The 25,784-nt window shown below is 46.7% G+C and overlaps 1 protein-coding gene across 1 annotated transcript in view; it reads right to left on the reverse strand.

Annotated features, from left to right (window-relative positions):
• Window positions 1–218: 218 nt before the first annotated feature.
• Window positions 219–25,784, reverse strand: part of HRAS (HRas proto-oncogene, GTPase) — a 272,103-nt gene continuing 246,537 nt past the window's right edge. Inside the window, exon 6 of the mRNA XM_086957809.1 lies at window positions 219–6,832. The gene's annotated coding sequence lies outside the window, so the exon portion shown is untranslated. The remainder of the gene's footprint in view (window positions 6,833–25,784) is intronic.

The raw sequence follows: 25,784 nt of genomic DNA on the forward strand, positions 1-25,784 counted from the left end.
TCTCATGACAATTCGGTTCCTGTAAGTATTAATTGGAAAGACCTTTGTCATACGACAAGCATCGCTGAACAAGGGTAATGAATGCATCCTCAGAACTACTGCGTTACTTTCTTAGACCTTATCCTGTTGATTACAGACGAAAGCTGCATGCCTTGTAGCACTGAACAATACCTACACTTGAAGCATAGGACAGACAGGAAAAACAAAACAAAAAATCCATTGAAAAGTTTATTTCTTTCACAAACACAGTAAGGTTAAAAACATGGACTTCCCTACATGGATCACAAAGGGGGGGTGGTTACTGCACAATTGTGTTTAGCTTTCCCCATCATACACAATCCAGACTCTTGATTCTGCTTTCTACGGCAGCACATCACCCAGACACTACCTTACCATAACTGCCTCCTTCAATGGTGCTATATAGCTCAATTGTATCAGGAGCAGTTCTCTCGGTAGTGGCTGTTTATCTCACAGTCCAACCCATATGGTGTCAGTGCTGAATGCAGTTATACACCAATAATAAAGGTTACTGGAAGTCCCTTTGCTTGATGGGGTCTGGTTGAGTTGTAAAAGCAATTGTGGCGCAATTCGCTAGATGACATCTCTAACATAGGAAATCAGAGAACAACATAAGAGGACGCTTGTTACTACAGGGGCTTCTTTTCACAAAGTTAAAGGACAAGCAAGTCACATTTTAAGTGTCAGACGATGCACTTATGGTCCCCATTAACAGTCCCCTAAAGATAAGAATTTGGATTAGGGGTGCTTTTCGGAGTTCCAATGCCACCACCATACACTGCCCTACTTAACTGTACCTTCTAACTGTGCTTCACAATTAGACACCATCTTAAGCCCACCATGAACTTTAATAAACCTATATATCACCTGATTATTGTATAGTTATACTGTATTTATATAAGAGGTGTGTGTGTCTGAGTGTGTATAATATATTTATATCTAGTATTCTGCTACAACATAAACTGAATGTACAGTTTGGCATGCATACAGTCAGAGCTTGCAAGCGACTGCATAAAAGAGATAGATGATCCATGTGCCTCAAGGACGCAGCACAAATACACATCATACAGGCAGTATCCATTGTCATCGAAATACAATTTACATGAAATGAAAAAGGAAGCTGTAACTTCCTAGGCACATCAGTTAATCTCTGGAAATAAAAAATATACTATTCTGGGGCGAGTTCAGCACATCTATAAAGCTAAGCACATTGTATCTTTCAGGACTTCCAGATTACCAGTTCCGGATGGAGGGGGGAGTGGGGGTGGGGGGGGGGGGGGGGTCAGGTTTGAATGCTGTGGTCATGCACCGTGTGGAGAGATGATCTCCACTCCTCGTATAGCGGAAGCACCCACTGTATTACGTAGAAGGTGACAGGTGGCATCAAAGTCAACATCTCATTGGCTCACTGCTTGACAATGATTATGTGTTGAATTAAGCAATGCAATCTCAGCCATGTTCGCTTCATGAGGAACAAAGCAACACCTTCAAGGATTGGCTCAGGCTGTGCACGCGGCGGATGAGACGGTCTCACCTGTTGGTCAGGCTTTACAAGGTTCACTTCCATCTTTCCACTAACAAACAGCATCACCCCAAGCAGGGCAGCGTATATAGGACTCTCGGATCTAGGAAAAGTGGTGTGGAGTTCTTGCTTTGCTTAGCTCCCTGGGTTCAGTTTTCCCTCCAACAAATATTTCTTGCTTTCGTTTTTCCGAGTGAAAGTAGAAAAAATTCGCTCTAGCTGTAAGTATGGGCAGGTGCCAGGGTTTTCACTCTGCAGCATAAGGTGACCGGTGCAGACAGGGTGGAGCACAGTGTCCAACGCGTCTTTTCTGACAACTGTGAGCTCAAAAACACAGTTTTGAGGCTGCTGCCTTCATAAGAGCAGCAAAAGTCTGTCAGGAACAGGTTATGGGCCCTATAAGCACAATCACCTGTAACTTGACGCAGCAGCCGTTTTACATCCTCTCGGGCTTCCAGAGGAGCCGATTTAAGAGTTGTGTACACCTCTATCAGATTTCAAATACTGAAGTATATGCACGGTCAATCAGCGGATGGACCAAATGGCAGCACATTTCTCTTTTCATAAAACGCTGCGGTAAGGCTGATGCAGGACCCCTCTCTCATGCAGGGTGCCTGCAGCCCTTAGGCACTGTGCAGCTTTCCTGCAGAGTAATGATCTGAAAAAAGACAGTTTCTCCAACGCTCCCCTCCCAATGCTGTGTATTCAGTCTGTTCTCTGTACTCTTTGTGAGGTCCTGTACCGACATTTGTGTTCTTTCTTACACAGGCAGTGAACCGAAGACAGAAAGCCTTATTCACAAAGACATTGCACCTGAACGCTTATCTTGCAGGTGCAACTGGCTTGGCTGACCAAATCAAATTGATTTCACCAAAGGAGTACTGCCACTTGTAAACCCATGATTTAATATTCTACAAATGTAAGGGACTTAACGTTCACAGTGATTACACCCTCATAAGTTTCTGCATACTCTCACTTTTAAGTTTCTGGCCAGTCACAACTTTCTCATCCATTTTAACCCTGAAAACCGTCAAACGTTTATTCCAGGCAATGGCAGGAGAATGGATCCCTTTGCCTTGTAGGAATCAGCTGGTAACACCACAAAATTGTCACTCATGTAGATGAAGGTTTTTTTCCCCATGAGGGAAAACTAAAAAACAACAACAAAAAGTCTAATTGCACTAATGCAAAACTATTTCTACGTGTGCAATTGTCTACTATGTACATCCAGCATCTTGTAAGAGCGTTGCATGAACGTAAATGTGAAATCACAAAGGATTAAATCACAAATGATTTCCATGAGAGCACATGAACATTTCTGACTGTTCCAGCTTTTCAGTACTCATAGAAAGTGTAGGGAAATCAAGACATAAAAAATCTACACTCAAACAGTGGTCTAAACCTAAGAACGTACATACTTTAATTACTTTGAGAATATGGCCCAAAGCATCTTAAGATACTATTTGACATTGTGTGTGGCTCAACCAATAACCCAATAATCCCTGCATGTGGTCCGCCCACCACTCTTTCCCTTTGGGTGTGCAAGCCTGCTTACTCTATGCATGCATTTAATGATGCTTTGGTTTATGTGATATTTGTGAGTGGGTAACATTTAGATTTTATTTTATTCATTTATTTAACATATTTCTAAAGTGCAACTGTCACCGAACAGCCATTCTGGCATTATTGTAACTATTGAGGGTGGGAGAGTTGTCCTGTATTGTGATAATTTTCAAGCCATGTCAAACAATGTCAGTGTCACAAAGAAAAAAGCCTGGTTTTAAGCCCATTCCTGAATTGCAGTAGGTTGATGGATAGTCTCGGGTTGTCCGGTAGTTGATTCCAGAGTTGGGCTGCTTCAATGGAAAAGGCTTGTTCTCCATGTCTAGGTCTTCTATATCTAGCAACGCATGCCAAATTAGCATAGACATACCATTTTACTCTCTTTTGTAGTGGGGTCCGACCAAAAGCATGCAATGATTTAAAACCACTACAAAGAGACAAACTGTATTCTTTGTTTCCGTGACAGCCGGCGTAGATCTTCCTTGCTAGCGACAACAAGGTCCTTCTTGGCCTACTCAGTGCCAATCTGGCTGCTGCTAGGACCCTCTGCAGCCAGCCAATCAAATAGTCTGAAGTCCCAAGGAGTAAGGTATTGCAATAGTCCAGATGGCGAAGTACCAGCGCTCTTGAAGAGCATAGCAGAGGGAGAATCTTACGCAGTGCTTTTATGAAAGCAAAGCAGGTGCGTGCTGTCTTGTTAACATGTGGTTCCAAACTGGCCTCTAAACCACTGCACTCTGCTCCGATGATATGCGCATTTCACAGGACCATGAAAAAGGGAAAAGCCTATAACCAGTGACCACATCAAGAAGAGTGGAATAAAAAAAAAAAACATCGGTTGTGCATCAGTAGAATTCAGAACAGCCCCCCATATCTTGTTTTGAAGGCTTTCCATCAGCCTGGTGCAATGAAACACAAGGTAGCGAAAGCTGATGGAAAGGAGTAAGCATCACTCTGTACCGAGCCTGGAAAGACTGTAGTAAACATGGGGAAGGTTAGAGCAATGTCATCCTTTCCTTCAGATAACCAAATTACCAACTACTCGGTTCATGCTAATGGAAAGAGGTAGAAAGGAATGCACTCTGTATTACTAGTGACTCTTACTACAAGGAACTATATTCAACCGGAGGGTGGGGGCAAGGGAGAGCCAAGTCTAGCTAAACTTCATGAAATTGAAGATAAAAACTAAGTGGAATTAGGTTTGCCGGGATTCATTAAAGGCACAGGTTTTGCATGAATATGCTCTGCTCAGAAGACAGACAAATAAATCATGCACAGAAAGTTGAGCAAACAAGGGCGCCGAGATGTGTGCTTGCAATGTTTTGGGCATCGGGCATTGCAGAGCCCAATGACTGTACTAACGTGTAAACAGTGCCTGACCTCGTTTAACATGTTTGGAAAGATCACACTTCAAGAGGGTTGAAGATTAATCTTCAGCTGACCCGACTGCAAGACTTCGACAGTCAAAAAGAGTTACCCCATCATGGGGATTTGTGCAGATAATGTACATGGGGAGGCTGGACTCGGGTACCAGGTGTCTCTGCATTTAGAACATTCACCATTTACTACTGTCCCATCACCTTCAATGAAATGATGTGGGAGGCCCTGTACAATACTTAGTTTGGTTGAACCTTTTGGAACGGCTCACGCCATCACACCTACCTTAATCATTTGTATGAAAGACAGTGTAAGATTGCAGGCAGTCACAGATGTATGAGATCTAATGCTGCAGACAGAAGCATCCCCTTTGGCTTAATACTAGGAGTTTCAATGTACTACTAAACTCCATTGTTGGCCAATATTATTTGTTGGTCTAAAACGTGGCACTGGAGTAAGCTTAAATCTATGCTCCTTTCGTCTTCCCCCTTAACTGACCTTCAAATTCGAAGGAAATATCTACATCTGGTTTCTGAAGTGAACCATCCCCTTTTCCATCACTAACAGCTGGCTTCCGATTAGACTGCCTCGCTGTGGAAATCAGACATCAACTTCCTCCACAAAAAATGCTAAAGGAAAAAGTCTTGAGGAAGGTCTCCTTATGATAGATCTATACCACTCTTTTCTGAGACCCAAACACATCTGTCAGCGCACTTGCCTCAACTGGAAATAGCGGGAAAGGTGAATACGAGTGACACCCAGCAGGTTGGGCACTGCGGAATATACTGAAGTTACCCTGACGAGTGCTTGGAATGCGCCTAACGAGGGCTGAATGCTCCCCAGCACAACCGTGTTTTCTTGCCAATAAAAGTAAACACCCATTCTGACCAAATAAACTAAGATTTACATTGTAGACCCCATGGGTAACCTATAAACTGGAAGTCCGTTTAAAGCCTAACTACAGAGATGGACCAAGTGTGCAGTGCTGACCCCTAACTAGGAACCCAATTGCTAACAGTGCAAATGGTACCCAAGGCAACACAATCTACCCAGGCCCACAGAGGACTGCATCAGGGTTAGGTATAAACATTATGAAACCTGAAAACAACCACAATTAAAAAAAAAATGTTTAACATCCAGAATTCTGTACATTCATTGAAATACGGACCTAGAAGACACACTGTGTTATAAATACTGCATTGTCCAGAGCATAAACAATCACCAGCGCTTCGAGAAAAGTCCCCGCTTTTCTGATTCTCCACTGCTGTGGTGGCACTGGCCTAGAATAAATAAACCTAGGGGCATATAACTGCTTTCCAAGAAGCAGGAAGTAGCACAACATATCTCTCTCTCCTTTTTTTTTTTAAGTGTAAAACGTCAGCACCAGCAGAAGGAAGTGCATATCCCGTAACCGGAGAGAGATGTACAGTACAGACCACGAGTAAATGAACCTCCCTAGTCCCTGGCACTCTTGCACTGAGAAACGATGAAACAGCACATCAAAAACCCATTCGAAACAGAAAAAGCTGCTTGTGCGTTGGGCGGTGCGGAACCTCAAAACAAATCGGTCATGGTAGCGGAATATGCAACCTAAACGGAGTCATCACATTTCCTGGTTTGTGGATATTTGGAAAGGAAATGAGGGTTTATGAACTGGCACTTAACATGTCTTAAGAATAGTTTTAGCGTTGGTGCACTGTTTGTCTTTTGTTTAAAGAACCAAAAACACATAAAAAGATAGTCTCCTTATTCCGGTATCCCAACCCACCCAACTGTTTTCCATAAAACTGTTGCACTTTCAGAACCAGATTGATTAACATGGCGGATTCCCGTAACAACCCACTACACACAGAACATCCCTGTCAAGTGGTCTTTGCTTGTAGTCTGCCATTGACAGTAAAAGGAAAAAAAAAACGGAAATAACCCCCGAAACCCCCCCAAAAAGTTCAATAAAAAGTCAATTCAGAAGAATAAAGAAAACAGCAGTGCAGAACTCCAAAGAACAGGTGAGGACAGTCTCAAACGGAATCAGTGTAAGTATCATCAAATAATGATTCTCTGTGGTTTGAAGCTGTGGCGTCGGCAACAGAAAAAGATGAGTTCTCCGTTAGTTGATGCGATCTTCTCCAATGGGGTGATTTGTTACGACAAAACCTCATGACATCCAAGGCAAAAGAGCCAGGGGTTTGAAATGGTGCTGACCATTTTGTGTGCATTTCTTCAAGAGTATTATATTGTTAGCTTCTGGTTGTTTCGTTTTTTGGTTTGTCTTCTTCTTCATCTCCTTTGTTTGTCGTTGTGCACCATCTGGAGAGATGGCCTTCCTTCTCCACACAGCCAGGGCCATGTCAACTGAAATGGAGAGGTAGATGACAAAGTTACTGACGTGCCCCATCTATTTCAAACCATACCGCTTTTACACTCCAATACATGCACAAAGCAAGAGTCAAATTTCACTTACTTACCCTAACACACACATTGGTCCATGCAAATGACCCCAAGAATACCTGACAGTGCCACCAAGGTAAGGCTCTTAGATTGGATACCATACATGTAATCACAAATTCAATCTACTGAGGTAATTTTAAAGTTAGGAGGTAGTGAGGCATCTGACTTACAACTGCTGGAGCCCTACCCACCAAACCGGAGGATCACCTGCACTACTCAGAAGTTGGGGAACCCCAGGATTTTTGACAGCGGAACCCCAACTGGCTCTCTGTACGAAAACCTTAACCTGAAGGCCCATCGACCACAGCTGACCGTGAAGGTCACTCTGCCCTATTTAGGGTGGGGAAACATCACTAGATTTCCCTGTCTGGGTCAGTTGAGGCATGGCAGTTCCAAACTTGGAAATCAATTATTGGTCCTCATGTGCAGGATAAAATCACCCTAAGTGTCAGAGCTATTAATAATGTAATACTAACTCCTGCTCTGAGAGTTTTTTGTGCTAAACAAACAAAAGTAAAGAGGAGGGTCAAAAGAACATGGTGCCTAGTTGGCAGTTCGGTCAACCGAAAGTGGAACCGCTTAGAGATCCTCACCCGGCAGGAAGGGAATCAGTAACCAGAGCAGCAGGGGTCCCCCCTCAAGTAAGAGGAGGACAATCCCACACAACCCAGCAGGTTGCGTGGTCTACTCTAAATGAGTCCAATAACAGAAGGCAGATCTTTCAGAATTGAGGCTTAGATATTGTAGAATTAGCACTAAATTAAGACTTAAGTAGTTGCTATTTGGAAGTGAAAATAAAACCACTCTCTTTTACTCTGAAACTACTGCCTCCCATCTACTTCCTGCCCCCATGAGTAGATTTGATCACACAAAAATTGTCAATCATTGTGAATCTTTTAATGAGTGCAAAACCAATATTTGTGTATCTTCAAAATCTACACACTTACATAGCAGACTGTGACCTTGCACACTTCATGTAGTTGCCAACTGTAAATGTTCCACCATGGAAATAGTACTAAACACATACTCACAATCAATTCAGCCACAGGGAATGAGACACAGTGAGATTAAGTGATTTGCTCTAGAATTACACAATGTGGTCAAGTGGAAAAGGTTAGACAGTCAGCTTTCTCATTGTACCACATACAGAAACCCAGGCACGGGACCCCAAGTATTTAGGTTTATTTGCAGTAACATTTGTAAAATAGAGTAAGTTTACCAGAGCAGTTCACTAAATGCTTCCTTTGAACATACAGTAAGAAAGACCGTAAATGGAACATTTAGAAAAAGTATAGATCCTGAACACTGCTGTAATCGAAACACTACTCTAACAAGAGTGCTGTCATATTCACATTCTAACCTAGAGCACCAAAATGGCCTAAACATATACATTTATCAATGGAGCCCCCCCCCACCCCCAATGCAGAACCTGTGAATGTCTGGCACAAAGAGGGAGTTTGGTATAATCATAAAAGGAATATGCTACTTACCAGTATGCATCTGTTCTTGGCATGAAGGGCTGCTGACATTCATATCTGTGCATAGATCGCCGCCTAGTGTTGGGTCCGGATGATTGCACATTGTTGTCCTGGAAGAGTCTTTGAAGTATCACGAGATAGGTGGCTCCTCCCCTGGACTACAGTGCGCATGGGCATCCTCTCCATCCCCAGATTGTTTTTCGCCATTGTGGCAGAGATGGAGTGTAATACTGAAAGTGATGACCATGCCTGAAAATGCTTTTGAGAGCTGCAGCTGCGACAGGCACCGGGGAGGAGGGCGGGCGATATGAATGTCAGCAGCCCTTCATGCCAAGAACAGATGCATACTGGTAAGTAGCATATTCCGTTCGAGGCATGAGGGCTGCTGAATTCATATCCGTGCATAGAATAAATAGCAGTTTCCTCCTTACTTGCGGGTGCCCGTGCCAGCTGCAGCAGTCTGAAAGAGAGTTCTGAGAACAGCCTGACCTACAGCAGCTTGCTGTTTGGAGTGTTCATCCACGCAGTAGTGTTTGGTAAATGTATGTATAGTGGTCCATGTGGCTGCTCTACATATGTCCTCTAGAGGAATATTACCCAGGAAAGCCATGGAGGCCCCCAATTTGCGTGTGGAATGCGCCCTAGGGGGAACTGTTAGTGTGCGTTTAGCTTTCTGATAACAGATCTGGATACAACAATCCACCTGGCTATACCTGATTTGGAGATAGGGTTGCCTTTATGTTGTGGAGAGAATGCAACGAATAGCTGTTTAGTCTTTGGAAAGTCTTTGGTCCTGTCGATGTAATACAGGAGAGCTCTTTTGACGTCTAAGGTGTGCAGTGCTCTGTCTGCCACCGAATCTGGGTTAGGAAAGAAAACGGGCAGTTCTATGTTTTGATTGATGTGGAACTGTGAAACCACTTTTGGCATGAATTTAGGGTTGGTGCGAAGCACCACTCTATTCGCATGGATTTGCAGATAGGGTTCCTGAATGGTGAGGGCTTACAGCTCACTGACCCTCCGCAGGGATGTAATAGCCATCAGGAAGGCCACCTTCCAGGTGAGGAACTGTATGTCACAGGAATGGAGTGGCTCAAAGGGTGGCCCCATGAGTCTGGTGAGAACGATATTTAAGTTCCATACTGGTGAAGGGGGGTGTCTGGGAGGGATCACTCTTTTAAGGCCTTCCAAAAAGGCTTTAATGGCAGGTACCCTAAAAACGGAAAGGTGTTGCCTGTTTTGAAGGTAAGCGGCTATGGCCGCCAGATGGATCCTGATGGAACTGTACACCAGGTTGCATCGGTACAGATGCAACAAGTAACATATGATGTTTTGCGTAGATGCGTCCAACGGGTTAACGTTATTGTTGGAGCAATAAATAACAAAACGCTTCCATTTGGCCGCATAGCAGGCCCTGGTAGTTGGTCGCCTTGCCTCCTTGATGATGTCGATACACTCAGGAGGCAAGTTCAGGTATCCAAACTCTATGACCTCAGGAGCCAAATCGCAAGGTTCAGCTGTTGTGGATCTGGGTGCTGAATGTCGCCCTGGCTCTGCGTGAGGAGGCTGGGGGTGAGGTGCAGCCGCTGGTGAGGCACCACTGAAAGTTCCAGGAACGTGGTGTACCAAGCTTGCCGTGCCCACGTTGGAGCAACCAGGATGAGTGTCATGGAGTGCTGTCGTAGTTTGCGCACCACCAGATGTATGAGGGGGGCTGGCGGAAAAGCGTACGCAAATCTGCCTGACCAGTTCATCCATATCGCATTGCCCTGAGACTGCGGGTGTGGGAACCTGGCGGCGAAGCTTGGGCATTTTGCGTTCTCGCTTGTGGCGTACAGGTCGATGTCTGGATGACCCCACTGTTGGAAGTACGGATGGAGAACCGACGGGTGGATCTCCCATTCGTGCATCTGATGACTGTGCCTGCTGAGCAGGTCCGCCATCTGGTTGTCGACACCCGGGAGATGCTCCGCCATGAGGAAGATGTTCCTCTGAATGGCCCACTTCCACATGCTCTGGGCTAGGTGAGACAGCTGCGGGGAGTGCGTGCCTCCCTGCTTCTGGATGTAATACATGGCGGTCATGTTGTCCGTCCGGACTAACACGACCTTGTTGCACAGGTGCAACTTGAATGCCTTCAGTGCCATGAAGATTGCCATGAGTTCCAACACATTGATATGCATCCGTTGCTGTTGTGCTGTCCATAGTCCCTGCACTGTGTAGTGGAGGACATGCGCCCCCCCAACCCTGGAGAGATGCGACCGTCGTCAGCACTATTTGTGGGACAGGCTCCTGGAACGGTCGTCCCCTGCAAAGGTTTTGTGGGTTCCACCAATGCAGAGAGTTGTAAGCAAGACCGGTCACCAACACTAGGTCTTTTAGATGTCCATGAGCCTGGTTCCACTGACGGGCTAAGCATTCCTGGAGGGGTCGCATGTGCAGCCTCTCGTGCGGGACTATGAATATGCAGGATGCCATCATGCCGATCAGTTGCATGAAAACCTGTGCTGGGAGGGATTGCTGAGGTCGGAACCTCCGGATGAGTGCCTGCATGCTGTTAACCCTGGCTGCGGCCGGCTGCGCCGTGGCCAACTGAGTGTTTATTGACGCCCCCAGGTACTGTTGCGCATGGGCTGGCTGCAGGTGAGATTTTGCGTAGTTGAGAGAGAACCCCAGACTGTGAAGGAGGTGAATGGTCCACGACATGTCGTGGCCGCACTGAATGGCAGACCTCGCCTGGACGAGCCAGTCGTCCAGGTAGGGATACACGTGAATACCTTCCCTGCGCAAGTGCGCTTGCACAGTTGGTAAGCACTTGGTGAAAACCCTGGGAGCGGTAGTGACCCCGAATGGCAGGACTTTGAATTGGTAATGCTGACCGTTGACTGTGAACCTGAGATACTTCTTGTGACTCGGGTGGATGGGAATGTGGAAATACGCATCCTTGAGGTCCAGGGTGGCTAGGAAATCGCCCTGACGGAGCAGCGGCAGGACTTGTTGTAAAGTTAGCATGTGAAAGTGCTCCGAGAGGATGTATTGGTTGAGGGGTCTGAGGTCTAGAATGGGCCTTAGGGACCCGTCCTTTTTTGGAATCAAGAAGTACAGGGAGTACACCCCTGCACCCCTTTCTTCGGCAGGCACCAGTTCTATGGCTCCTTTTTGCAGCATGGAGAGGACTTCTTGCTGCAATAAGTGCGAGTGCTCTGCGGACATAGGACGGTTTCTTGGGGGTATGTTGGGGGGGGGGTTGGGGGGGGGGGGGGTGGAGGTTAGTTCTAGACAATAGCCGTAACGGATAAGTTGCCTCACCCACCTGTCTGTTGTGATGTCTTCCCAGAGTGGCAGGAACTGCTGAAGTCTCCCCCCGACAGGTGTTAGATGGTCGGGGGCAGTGACAAGAAGTCACTGTTTGTTGGGAGTGGAGGACCTGGCGTTGTTATTGCCGCGGCCTCTCACTTTGGCGCTGTTCCCACAGTATCCACCTCTGGTGTTTTTAGTGTATGCAGACTGCGTGTTGCCCTTGGCGTACTGAGAATGCTGTAGAGCTTGACCTCTTGTTGCTCCCCTGTTACCGGAGCGACGAAAGGAACCGCTCCGAAACTGTTGTGACTGGAGAGCCCCCATGGACTTCGCCGTCTGTGTCTTTTTTCGAGTGGTGTGTCAACATCGGGTCAAAACAGGAAGTCCGGATTAACCGGCTGATTGAGAAGAGTAGTCTGGATCTCGGGTTTAAACCCAAAGATGCGCAGCCATGCGTGGCGTCGCAGCATCACGCTAGTATTGATTGCCCTTGCTGCAGTGTCCGCTGCGTCCAGTGCGCACTTGATGGACGCATTGGAGATCAGTTTACCCTCTTGTATAACCATTTCGGCAGCCTCTCTGTACATATCAGGCACGTGCTGCATTAACTGTTCTAGGGTGTCGTAGTGCGCCCTGTCGTACCTAGCCAACAGGGCCTGTGTATTGGCTATTCTCCAAGTGTTAGCGGCCTGCGCAGCCACCCGCTTCCCAGACGCCTCAAAGATTTTGGACTCTTTGTCCGGAGGGGGAGCGTCTCCCGTTGATTGAGAGTTAGCCCTTTTGCGCGCGTTAGCCACCACAAGGGAGTCCAAGGGGAGCTGTCCTTTGATATAGGTGGGGTCCACTGGAGCAGGCCTGTATTTCTTGTCGATCCGTGGATTGATAACTCTGGCTTTTGTTGGCTCCTTGAAAATGGCTGTGGCATGTTTGAGGACCCCCTTAAGCATGGGCAGAGTCTTGGTGGAGCGTTCAGATGTGGAGAAGGTGTCGAATAAGAAGTCCTCATCCACTGGCTCAGCATGCATTTCGACGTCATGATTGAGGGCTGCACGCTCTATCAATGCATTGAACGCCGCAGTGTCCTCAGTTGGAGACTGTTTGACATTTTGGGACTGAGAGTCTGGGGCGGTATGGGGGTCATCAGGGTCATCACCTTGATCCGCCGCCCCTGACCACTGATTTGAGACATCCTGATCAGTGTCAGTATTGTAAGAGAAGCCCATTTGGCTATAGTCTGCAGTTAAGTCCTCCTCACTTTGAGTTGGAGAATGAACAGTGTGGTGCGAGTAGTCCTGAAGAGGTTCAACAAGAACCGGAGAGGTGGCGGAGGCCATCTTCTTTTTGAGGGGAATCTTGTAACCCTCCAAAGGATGTTCAGGCGTGATCTTCCGCTTGTGGACGGTAAGCCTGCCCGACTCCGAGTCAATAAACAGTTTCGTTTGGTTGTCGTAAGAAGGCTCGTGATAGACGACCTGTGCATGCGAGGACATCTTCACCACCTTGGAGGCCTCTTGAGTTTTTGGACGGGCAGTGGGCGGAACGCCAAACTTAAGTGGCGTCGATTCAGCCTGCTTCGAACCGGAAGCGCTGGCCTTGTGTTTCTTCGACGCCTGAGTAGGCCGCTCGCTTGAGCGCGTCGAATCTACCTCCTTGCGCGGTGCGCCTCCTTCCTTGGGCGTCGACGAAAATTTCGGGGCGTCCTTGGTCGTGGCTTCGACCCTCTTCGCCAGCCCAGCCTTGAGTCCCGAGAGGGGTGGCTGGAGACCTTTCCCGAATGGAAGACCCTTGCCCTTCTCGGCATGCTTGGCTGTGGACGGTCTTGGTGGCAGAGCCCTGCTTCGGAGTCCCAGTCTTGGCGCCGACGGGCAGCTTCGGCGTCGAAGGATCGATGGCAACCTTCGAGGCGGGCGTCGACGTCGAACCGACCACCATTTTGAGTAGTTTCGGTTTCCATTTCGTCTCCGTCTGTTTCGGTTTAGATTTCACGGAATCGACCGATGGCTCCTTTGAAAGGGTCTTAGCCTGGCTATGTCGCGGGGCTGTAGACCGAAAGGATGGATCTTGGCTAAGGCCTTTCGGCGATGCCTCGACCGGAGCCGGAGCGGGCTGAATGTCAATGATAGGCCCCGGAACTGCGGGCGGACTCGGTTCACCACCGGAGTCGTCATCAACAGCCGCAAGGGCCTGATCGTCGTCCCCTACCTCGACAACATCCTGGTTGTGGGCGAACTCCTCGTCTGGCTCGTCCACTTCAAAATTGGAGTCGTGCTCCGACGCTGGTTCCGACATTTCTTCGGGAACGTCATCTTCCGCCTCATCCTCATCTTGGAAGAGTTCCTCATCCCCAGCATCAAAGATGTTTGCAGGTGCTGGAGCAGACTGTTGGGCCGACTACCTCGCCGCACGTCGAAGTTTAATAGTTTTCTTTGACCGGAACCTCGAGCAGGCGAAACATTTTGACTCGTCGTGGTCGGGGGACAAACAGGTGTTGCACACTGGGTGCACATCTAAGTTCGAATATTTCGAATTACACACAGGACACCGCTTAAACGGGGTCCGTTCCATCGTCGATGTAGACTGGGCCTGAGTCGTCGAGAGAAACTTTTTTCGACGCCGATCGAAGAACCGAAAGGGCCAGGCACCGAACGATACAATACCGACGCTAAGAAGGCCTTTTGGCCTTAGGAACAGAAAGAGTACAAGTTAAGTAACTGGAGTAAGAGATTAGACATCCGAACCCAATGGCGGAAAAAAACAATCTGGGGATGGAGAGGATGCCCATGCGCACTGTAGTCCAGGGGAGGAGCCACCTATCTCATGATACTTCGAAGACTCTTCCAGGACAACAATGTGCAATCATCCGGACCCAACACTAGGCAGCGATCTATGCACAGATATGAATTCAGCAGCCCTCATGCCTCGAACATAGCAGAATCAGAAACGTGGCATATTCACTGGTTTGCTAGAATCTAATTCCGAGCTTAACTTGAGCCCTGACGTGATCAGAGAAGTTACCATAACTGATTCAATAAGAAGGCTCTCATTATGTGTCAAGTCACTGCATGGCACACAATGGGACAAGCGAACTTATTTCGCCGGACAAGTGCATTTCTGAACCCTCTGACCATTGCACAAGGAGATATTTTATAAAATACACATCATTGTGACTTGTTCTGTACATGTAAACGACCTCTGCATGACTGGGAGGCTATATATGATGCCCAAATTTGACACTAAGTACTTGGAGATGGGACTTCATTCCCAACCAGAGACATTATGAGCAAACGAGAGTAAGGAATCATGAAAAAAAGATGTACAGATGCTGAGATTCAGAGTTGACTAAGCTGTGCGGCTTCCACTTATCCGACTCTCAACAAATGATTAGCAATGAGGAAAATTATGTGAGCTTGCATCAGTCAAAAATCCATGGCCAGCCAACACAACTGCGAAAATACAGTGCTTCTACAGTGGGGAAGTCAAGCAGACCAGTACTACCTTCTGCTACAGGAGCAACACGAAAGACCACGCGGGGGAGACAATTTTCAAAGTAGTTACGTATACCACCTGAATTTCATGGACTGTGGGCCTCAGGCACAGACTTTAAGCCAATCTTCAACTGATTGAGGCCATTTTAAGACTAGTTGCTTGCATGTTTTCTTTCTTTAAAGGGACCATTTTCGGTAGCACATTATCTAAAGACCACAAAGCCAGACGAGGAGACTAGATGAAATGGTCCATGAATAGATCTTAAAATAATTAGTGAAGAGCTGAATGCTCTTTCATACAGAGTCTCAGCAGAAGAAACAAGAATTGGAAATGCAATAGGTCTTGTATTTGCTTGAGTTAGAACTATTGGGATTGTAAATGACAATGTGTTTACCCATGTGTTATAGTGCTGTTGGCTTTTGCAGATCTTATTTGATGAGTATAACCGGAGCTGAAGCAATTCAAAGATGGGTGCTTCGTATGCACAACTTTGCTGAGGAAGACATTTCTTACATTAAACTGAAAACATTTATAGGTATCCGCCACATATGTATGTGCAAGCACACATGCGGGTTACCGTCTTGTGAGGCAAATAAAAGGCTGGTAACTTAAAGGGGCAATGCAGAGTTTCACTTCTCTGTGCAGTGCAACTAACGGCAATTTTTGCTTTATACATCTTGCTTACTGAGTTAAGAACTTTGATGCTTTGTTGCGTCGCATTCATGATGCAAATGTGGCCTCAATGCGCAAAGTTAAAGAAAGAAATCAGAAATAGATCTAGACGCTGCATTTGTGTCGGATGGTGATAGGAGGGCAGAAGCAGCTACGCCGAAAGCACCCAGGGAAATGCTGCATTTGTGTGGGAGGGTGGTGGGAAGGGAAAAGCTACCTTAAGAAAAAGAAAAAAAAGATCAGAAATTGAGGCAAGCTTTACAGTGGGATTGTTGATAAACTGACTCACTCCATGTGTGCTGAGAATTCAGCGCGTTACAACACATCATTTGTGTCGGGGGTCTCTTTGATAAGGGAAATGCTGCGTTTATGTAGGAGGGGGTGGTGCTGGCAAAAACAGCGATGGCAGAAAGCAATAATATGAATGTCAGCAGCCCTACATGCCAAGAACAGATGCATACTGGTAAGTAGCATATTCCGTTCGAGGCATGTGGGCAGTTGAATTCATATCTGTGCATAGACTGTATAGCAGTACCTCCTCTAGCGGTGGCTACCTGTGCCAGCTGCAGCAGTTTGAAAAAGAGTTTTGAGGACAGCCTGGACTACAGCAGCTTGCTGTTTTGCTTGCACGTCTACACAATAGTGTTTTGTGAAAGTGTGTATGGTGTTCCATGTGGCTGCCTTACAGATGTCTTCAAGAAGAATATTTCCTAGGAAAGCCATGGATGCCCCCATTTTCCTTGTAGAGTGTGCTCTTGGGGGAACGGTTAAAGTGTGTTTTGCCTTTTGATAACATATTTGAATGCATTTAACTATCCATCTGGCTATTCCTGACTTTGAAATAGGATTTCCTTTGTGTTGTGGTGCAAAAGCACAAATAGTTGTTTTGTTTTCCTAAATGATTTAGTCCTGTCCACATAATAAAGTAGAGCTCTTTTTACATCTAATGTGTGTAGGGCTCTTTCAGCTACTGACTGTGGGCTTTGAAAGAAAACCGGCAGTTCTACTGATTGATTGATATGGAAATTGGATACAACCTTAGGCATGAACTTAGGGTTAGTTCTAAGAACCACCCTGTTGGCATGTACCTGCATGAAAGGTTCTTGAATTGTTAGTGCTTGTAATTCGCTCACTCGTCTGAGTGAGGTAATGGCAACCAAGAATGCAACCTCCACGTTAAGAATTGTAGTTCGCATGAGTGTAGGGGTTCGAAAGGAGGGCCCATAAGTCTGGTTAGTACTATATTTAGATTCCAGACTGGGGAAGGGGGGTGTCTTGGAGGGATCACCCTTTTCAAACCCTCCATGAAGGCTTTGATTGCTGGTACCCTAAACAGTGAAAGGTGTTGCCTGTTTTGAAGGTATGCTGCTATAGCAGCGAGGTGTAGTCATATAGAAGAGTATGCTAAGTTACATCTTTGTAGATGCAGCAGGTAACATATAATGTTTTGTATGGAATCGTCTAAAGGGTTGATTTGGTTATTGTTGCAGTAAATAACAAATCTCTTCCATTTAGCTGCATAGCACGCTCGTGTGGTTGGTCGTCTTGCCTCCCTAATGATGTTCATGCAATCTGGGGGCAAGTTAAGGTATCCAAACTCTAAGACCTCAGGAGCCAGATCGCTAGGTTCATCTGATTGGGATCTGGGTGTCTGATTTCTCCATGGTTCTGAATTAGAAGATGGGGTGCAAGGCACGGTCTTTGATGAGGAACTACTGAAAGTTCTAGGAACGTGGTGTACCACAGTTGTCTCGCCCATGTGGGAGCAACTAGGATCAGTGTTGCCGCAGTTTGCGTGCCACCAGCGGGATTAGCGGTGCTGGGGGAAAAGCGTACGCAAATCTGCCTGACCAGTTCATCCATACCTCGTTGCCCTGCGACAACGGACGTGGGAATCTGGCGGCAAAGTACTGGCATTTGGAGTTTTCTTTTGTGGCAAACAGGTCTACTTCTGGGGTGACCCCACTCTTTGAAGAATGGCTGGAGAACTTGGGGGTGAATCTCCCATTCATGTAGTTGTTGGCTGTGCCTGCTGAGCAGGTCGGCAATCTGATTGTCCTTCCCTGGGAGGTGTTCTGCTAGGAGAAAAATGTTTTTGGGAATCGCCCACTTCCATATGCTTTGTGCCAGATGGGACAGCTGTGGAGAGTGCGTTCCTCCCAGTTTCTGGATATAATACATTGCGGTCATGTTGTCCGTCCGGATCAACACCTTCTTGTTGTACAAGTATTTTTTAAATGCTTTTAGGGCTAGAAATATCGCTAGCAATTCTAGTTGGTTGATATGCAGCTTCTTCTGTTTGGTTGTCCAGAGCCCTTGTACTGTGTATTGAAGGAGATGGGCTCCCCAGCCTGTCAGTGATGCGTCCGCTGTTAGTAATAGTTGTGGAACCGGCTCTTGGAACAGTCTCTCCTTGGAAAGGTTTTGTGGGTTCCACCACTGCAGAGAGTTGTGAGCACGACGGTCTACCAACACTAGGTCTTTTGGTTGTCCTTGAGCCTGGTTCCATTGCCGTGCTAGGCATTCCTGTAATGGGCGCATTTGAAGTCTGGCATGGGGGACAATGAATATGCAGGAGGCCATCATGCCTATGAGCTGCATAAAGACTCGAGCTGGCAGAGAGTGTTGTGGCAGGAATTTGCAAATGAGTATCTGCAAACTGGCTATGCTTGCTGAGTTTGGATATGCCTTCGCCACTGAGGTGTTTATAGTGGCTCCCCGGTATTGCTGTACGTGGGATGGTTGCAGATGCGATTTTGTGTAGTTGATTGAAAAGCCTGAGCTGTGTAGCAACTGAATTGTTTGAGACGTGTGTGCTGCACACTCTTGGTACGATTTTGCTTGTATTAGCCAATCGTCCAGGTAAGGGTACACATGGGCGTGTTGCCTCCTAAGATGTGCTGCCACTGTCGCGAAACATTTTGTAAACACTCTTGGAGCCGTGGTAACCCCGAAGGGCAAAACCTTGAGTTGGTAGTTTTGACCTTCTATTGTGAACCTGAGGTATTTTCTGTGGGCTGGATGGATGGGTATATGAAAATATGCATCTTTGAGGTCCAGTGTTGCTAGGAAATCTCCTTGTTGTAGCAACGGGAGCACTTGTTGTAGTGTGATCATATGGAAGTGCTCCGATAGTATATATTGATTTAGGGGTCTGAGGTCCAATATTGATCTCAGGGAACCGTCCTTCTTTGGAATGAGGAAGTATAGGGAGTATACTCCTGTCCCTTGTTGGTGGAAAGAGACTTGCTCTATAGCCCCATTTTCCAGCATGCATGTCACCTCTTGTTGTAGCAGGGTGATGTGTTCCGTGGACATAGGACGATGTCTGGGTGGTATGTTTGGTGGTGTAGAAGTTAGTTCTAGGCAATAACCAGACTGGATAATTTCTCTCACCCATCTGTCCGTGGTAATTGCGTGCCAGACAGGTAGGAACTGTTGGAGTCTGCCTCCGACCGGTGTTAAGTGGTCTTGAGGTAGCGTAATGAAGTCACTGTTTTGTGGCAGTGGAGGCTCTGGTGTTATTGCCTCCACGTCCTCTTCCATTATTATTGTTACCTCTGTAACCTCCTCTGGTTGTGTTCTTGTTGAAGGAACCTTGTGTGGTACTTTTGTATGAGGCAGATGTTTGCGAGGTATTTCCTCGTGTATTTGCTCTGTATGAGGAGCGTCGAAAGGAGCCCCTATGTTGCAGAAATTGCAATGCCCCCATTGATTTTGCGGTTTCTGTGTCTTTTTTCATTTTATCCAAAATGGTGTCGCCAGCAAATAGAAAGTCCTGATTGACAGGTTGGTTAAGAAGGGTGGACTGCACCTCATTCTTAAAACCGGAAATACACAGCCATGCATGTCTGCGTAGTAAGACGATAGTGTTAATTGACCTAGCTGCGGTGTCTGCTGCGTCAAGCGCACATTTGATGGAGGCGTTTGATATGAATTTTCCCTCCTGTATAAGATCACTAGCAGCCCGTCCCGACGTTGTACGGGAGCAATTAGGCTTCAGTGCCCCCGCCCGCCCCGACGTTGTCCGTGGGTCCCCCGGAGCCTTCCTCCATATATTGCAGTATTATACCTCTATGTTTACTTTGTACGCTTTTGTAACCTGCACACGTCACTTTTTCCTCCTGTAATGCAGTATTATACCTCTATGTTTACTTTGTACGCTTTTGTAACATGCACACGTAACTTTTTCCTCTTGTAATGCACCGTTTGGCTCACTTTTGTAATACTCCGTTTGCTTCCTCTTGCTCACGATGTACGCTTTTGTAACCTGCACACGTAACTTTTTCCTCCTGTAATGCACCGTTTGGCTCACTTTTGTAATGCTCCGTTTGCTTCCTCTTGCTCACGATTGTAATTTTGGCTTCATTTTCCCGCCGTTCACCGCTCCTAAATACATAAATAAATAACCTACCTCATCCGCCGCTCACCGCTCCACCCCGCCTGTCCGCCGCTCCTCATCGCTCCTCCCCGCGCCATGTCCGCCGGTCCTCCTCGCGCTCTTGGACGCAGTTCCTCCCCGCGCTCCTCACGTCAGAAAGCATGTCGCGGCCGGCGCTTCTTCCAAGGGACTACTTTTTTTTCCAGTAAATTTTTTAAATAGCGTATATTTATTACGTTTATATAGCCTATGTCCATCTGCACACCCTCACGATTACAACGATGTATCGGGTGTGTGGATTGGCGCTGTGGTTCCTGAGTTTACCCGCCTCAAAGGTTCAAAGTTCTTCCTTTATAATAGTAGTATAGATTAGCTTGTGCTTTAAAAGGCTCAGGTAGGTGTTGCATTAGGCTTTCGAGCAGATCATAGTGCGCCCTGTCGTAACGAGCCAGTAGGGCTTGTGTATTAGCAATCCTCCATGAGTTGGAGGCTTGTGCTGCTACCCTTTTGCCTGATGCCTTCAGTATTTTTGACTCAGGGGAGGTGCTTCCCCTGTTGTCTGGGAGTTGGCTCTTTTACGTGCGTTAGCTACTACTAGTGAGTCTAGTGGCAACTGCCCTTTGATGTAAGTAGGGTCTTTAGGAGCTGCCCTATACTTCTTTTCTATTCAGGGATTGATTACCCGTGCCCTGGCTGTATCCTTAAATATGTCAGGTACGTGTTTTAGAACTCCCTTTAACATGGGAAGTGTTCTGACACTTTTTTCTACAGTAGGGAATGTGTCAAATAAGAAGTCTTTCTCCACAGGGTCTTTATGCATGTCCACATTGTGGAATTGTGCTGCCCTGTCTATAAATTCATTGAAGACTACTGTGTCATCAGTAGGTGATGGCTTAGTAGGATAAGTGGGTACATCAGGGATGGGATGGGTGTTGTAAGGGTCTGTTGGCTCATCCCAAGGTTCCTCTTGTGGTTCAGGATCCTGTGGGAAATCATATAGAGGCTGTGGCTCATCACCTGGGTTCCCCTCATTGTCCCCGTAGTGAGAAGGAGAGTAAGGAGCAAAAGGTGTAGTAGGCATGATAGGTTGAAAAGGGATGAAGGGTCTAGAGGGAGAAGTCCCAAAGTCTTTTTTCTTTAATGGAATAGGGGAATGAGGTTCAAAGTACAAAGGCCTCTTTTTCCTATGCAGGATGGTAACTTCAACAGTCTCTGGATTAATATATATCTTTGCCTGGTCGTCTGATGGATCTGGATGGAATAGTTCTTCCTCTACAGTCCTGGGTTGAGTGTTAGACTTGTTTGGGTCGGTAATACCTGTTTTTTTGACGACTTTTGGTGTTTTGTTGGATTTTTTCGGCTCGGCCCTGTGTCTTCGGGTCGACCAGAACTTTCGGTTCGACACGTTTTTGTGCTCCGTAGGCTTCTTTGGATGAGTGCCCTTTTCAGAGTCGATGTTCTTTTTTGGATCAACTGGTGTGTTTGGAGCAGTTATCTTTGGGTCGACAGGTTTTTCCGGCCTTGCTACGGGCTTCGGTACAGCACCGTCTGTCGGGTCGACGGATTTCGGAACAGTAAGCTTGTTCAGGTTGGCGACCTTCTTTGGTTCGGCGCCCTACAGCCGTGTGCCTTTGTTCGGTTCAACCACTTTTTTGGGGTCGACAGTTTTTGGCTGAACGGCCTTTTTGGGGTCGACAGTCTTCTTTGGCTCAATGCTCTTTGGCTGTACGGCCTTTTTTGGATCGGCGCCCTTCGGGTCGACGACCTTCTTTGGCTCTGGAACCTTCTTCGGGACGATGGTACTGGGCCCTGGGGTCTCTGAAGGTTTCAGTTTTGGAGCCGAGCCGGATGGCAGGGCTGGCAAAACTTTATGATCTTGGCTAAGGCCTTTTGGCGATGCCTCGACCGGAGCCTTTGGTACGGGCTAATTGGTGTCGGGGGCAGGGTACTCACGATTTGCCCGGGTGGGATCTCGTCATCGCAGTCAGAGTAGTCCTCGACGGTGACAATTTCTAGGTCAGAGTCTGGAGCTTCCGGAAGATCCTGGTCATCACCGAAGATGTTGTCCGGATCCGGTGCCTGTCGCTGCATTTCTTGCCTAGCGGCCTTCGGTTTCGTATAGTTTTCTTTGATCAAAACTAGGCGCAGGCTGGGCAAGTTTCTTCCCTATGGTCTGGGGAAAGGCACTTGTTGCATACTGAGTGTTTAACAGTATGTGGTAACTTGGAGTGGCATTGTGGGCACCTTTTAAAAGGGCTTCTTTACATCGACGGTCGGCTCACGTGGCATCGAAAAGGCCCAACGGCCCGCGTCGACGACTGATTCGTGATGGAAGGCTGGATCGAGTAGAGAGGTACCGAACGAGAACGATACAGTCGAAGTCGAAGGCCTTTTGGCCTTTAGAAAAGTTTTGTTTTCGATTCCGAAGTTGGAGTATAGGAGTTAGCATCCAAACCCAATGGCGGAAAAAACTATCTGAGGATGGAGAAGATGCCCATGCGCACTGTAGTCCAGGGGAGGAGTCACCTATCTCGTGATACTTCGAAGACTCTTCCAGGACAACAAAGTGCAATCATCCGGACCCAACACTAGGCGGCGATCTATGCACAGATATGAATTCAGCAGCCAACATGCCTCGAACATATACCTTCTGGCAGCACAATTGTGTAGCCTTTAAAGCCAAGAGACAAACTGTCAGTGTCTGGCCAAAGTGCAGGACAGCACTTGGTTGTGTAGACATGAATTTACTACAGAAATACATTTATTCGTGGCACACTTACCTAGAGCAGTGGATGTCCATTTGTAATAAAGAGATCCAGAATGCAGTTTAAATTTCAACTTTGTTTACATTTCCATGTCCAAAATGGATAATGGCAATACACCACCATATTATAAAAGGCACATAAATAGGTTTTATGACTTGCAAATGTAGATGGTACTTTTATTTTGTCACATATTTTTCTGATTTGTGACAATGCCTCACCAAATGCAGATGAAGCATATTTATGTTACAAAACATTACACATAATTCACACCTGTTAATCTTTGCCGCCAAAGGAGGTACAGTTCGCTCTTTATTTCAGCTGGGTGCACTGAGGCGTCCACTAGTGTCTTGGTGTGTTGCATGGATTCTGCTCAGGAACAGAACTACGCTTTGGACCATAGGACATCGGCATCTAGGGACCAAGTCACCATACTACCTCAGAATCTTTCGGCACCCAATCCACCAAACTGGCAGCCACCTGCTTCGGCCTTCTCAGAGTGCTAAGGAAGGTACTCCATCTTCTACCGATGGAGGCAAAACAAGTAGCCATCCAGGGCCTTATCCAGTCACGACTGGATTATAACAACGCCCTTTACCTCGCCGCCCCAGAGTACACGATACGGAGACTACAAACGGTGCAGAACTGCGCCGCGCGCACTTTGCTTCAGATCCCTCGACGTCAATCAGTCAAAAACGGACCGAAAAAAATGCATTGGCTACCCATTCCCCAAAGAATACAATTCAAAGCCTTATGCATTGCGCACCAGGCGTTCTGGAAAACGGGCCCTCTCATCACCCACAACCTAGTGTCACACTACCAACCCACTAGGAATCTGCGATCCAACCAGACCTTCACGGCCACAGTTCCCAAAATAAAAAAATCCAGAACTGGCGGTAGGACTTTCACCTACAACGCTTCCAAGCTATGGAACACCCTACCCCTCCACCTAAGGAAAAACCCCAATCTTACCTCATTTAGGAAACAGCTAAAAACATTCCTCTTCAATGCCGCCCAATAACGCCCTGGCTACCTCCTCTTGGTTTTTTAGCGCTTGGACGCCCCCGGGCAGCAATCGCGCTCTACAAATCGACATACAAATACAAATCTATGAGCCCGAGTCAGACTAGCTATAGTGCCTCACTTGACCTAGACAAGTGAATTGGCACCCAGAACACAACACTCTCGACCCTCTCAGGGATCAAGATAAGGGGACCCCCTTTCGCTCTCTCACTCATACTTGTCCATAATAAGATAAACAAGCGATACGTAGGAAGGAAATGCATAGCAAAAATATCGCTAGCATGGTTAACAAACCATATACCATAAAAAGCCCTATCATGTTTTAAGACAGATTAGCCTAAACTCCCCTACCCGCAACCCGTATACTGAAGCTAAATGATTATATATCAAGGATCTCTGGAATGAGTGGCGGACCTCATACCTTAGCATATACAGATGACTGTTCTACAGCTCAACTTAAGCAGTAATCTTGCCTCAGTTCATTGTTCGTTCATTGTCCTTGCTTAAACTCTTGTGCTGTTATATGACAAGACAAGTGTGGTAACAAACAGCAGCTGCGTTCTCGTGTTGTGTCTAGGTGCTGGGGCCTAGAGAGAACAACAAGTGGTATTGTTGACTTTGTCTGTGGTGTTCAGACTAAATCCCAAGAAAAAAACGGAACGTAAAAACATACAGAGGTTCTGTGTGAAAGTACAATGTGGCACAAAAGGAATCAGGTTTATAAGTAATGTGTGCAAATGAAAATGTGGCCTACATCATGCACAATTAGCAGTGGTGGCTGGCAGAGCGAGTGGTGAGGCGGGCGGGTAGTGGAGTCAGACATACGACTGGCAGGAGTAAGGTAAGTAAGTAAATAATTAAATCAATGTACCTTGCACTCCCTGCATCGCCAACTCGACAATGCAGCAATCGCAATGTAAACAGTTTTATTTATTTATTTACTTACCTTACTTCTGCACGTCGTATATCCGACTCCATTACCCCCCCCCCCACCCTACCCCTCGCCCGACCCAACCACCCCACAGCACTCCCTCTGCGAGTCGCCACTGACAATTAGGTTAAAATAGGGGAAACTAAAATGGACCATGCAGGAAGGCATGACGCCCTCTCTTCGATCAGGATAATTGCACTAAAGAGGATACTAAATGTAATAAATGTAATCATACGGTAAACATACTCAAAGCATAGTTCAGACTTGGGGTTAACTGAATATTAATAGAAGAAAAGGTAAATTTGAAAAAATAATCAAATTATGGTGCTTCAGGGGAATTCATTGTGCCACTTGCCATCTCAAATGCTAAAGACTCCATAAAGGAGTTCAGGACCAACCCTTGTAGGTAAGAGCTGTGGGTGAGGGGGTATGGGTCAACATACAATGACGAGGTAAAAAAACTACTTACCTTGCGCTCGCCGCATCTATGAATAGGGAATGCGGCGAGCACAAGGTACGTTTTTTTCTTTTTAATTTTTTACCTCGTAGTTGGATGTCAACATCCCCTGCCCACCCCACCCCCTCCTCGCTCCACCACTCTTACTTTCACAGGCCGCTCCAGAGTCTAATTCCGCATATGATGATTGGTCAACTGCCAAAGTCACTAGTTCCAAATGACAGAGATGAGCTCTGGTCTCAGTCGATGCAGAGATAGTTACTGGGCAACCTGCATCTGTGTTAGCAAACCCTGTATGTTGTGATTCCTGTGCAGAAGCACAGGTTTCCTCGTAGGCTAGTGGTTCAAACCTCGCTTTGTGAAGAA

The sequence above is a fragment of the Lissotriton vulgaris genome, chromosome 2_1 (assembly GCF_964263255.1).
Source record: "Lissotriton vulgaris chromosome 2_1, aLisVul1.2, whole genome shotgun sequence".
Classification (NCBI taxonomy): Eukaryota; Metazoa; Chordata; class Amphibia; order Caudata; family Salamandridae; genus Lissotriton; species Lissotriton vulgaris.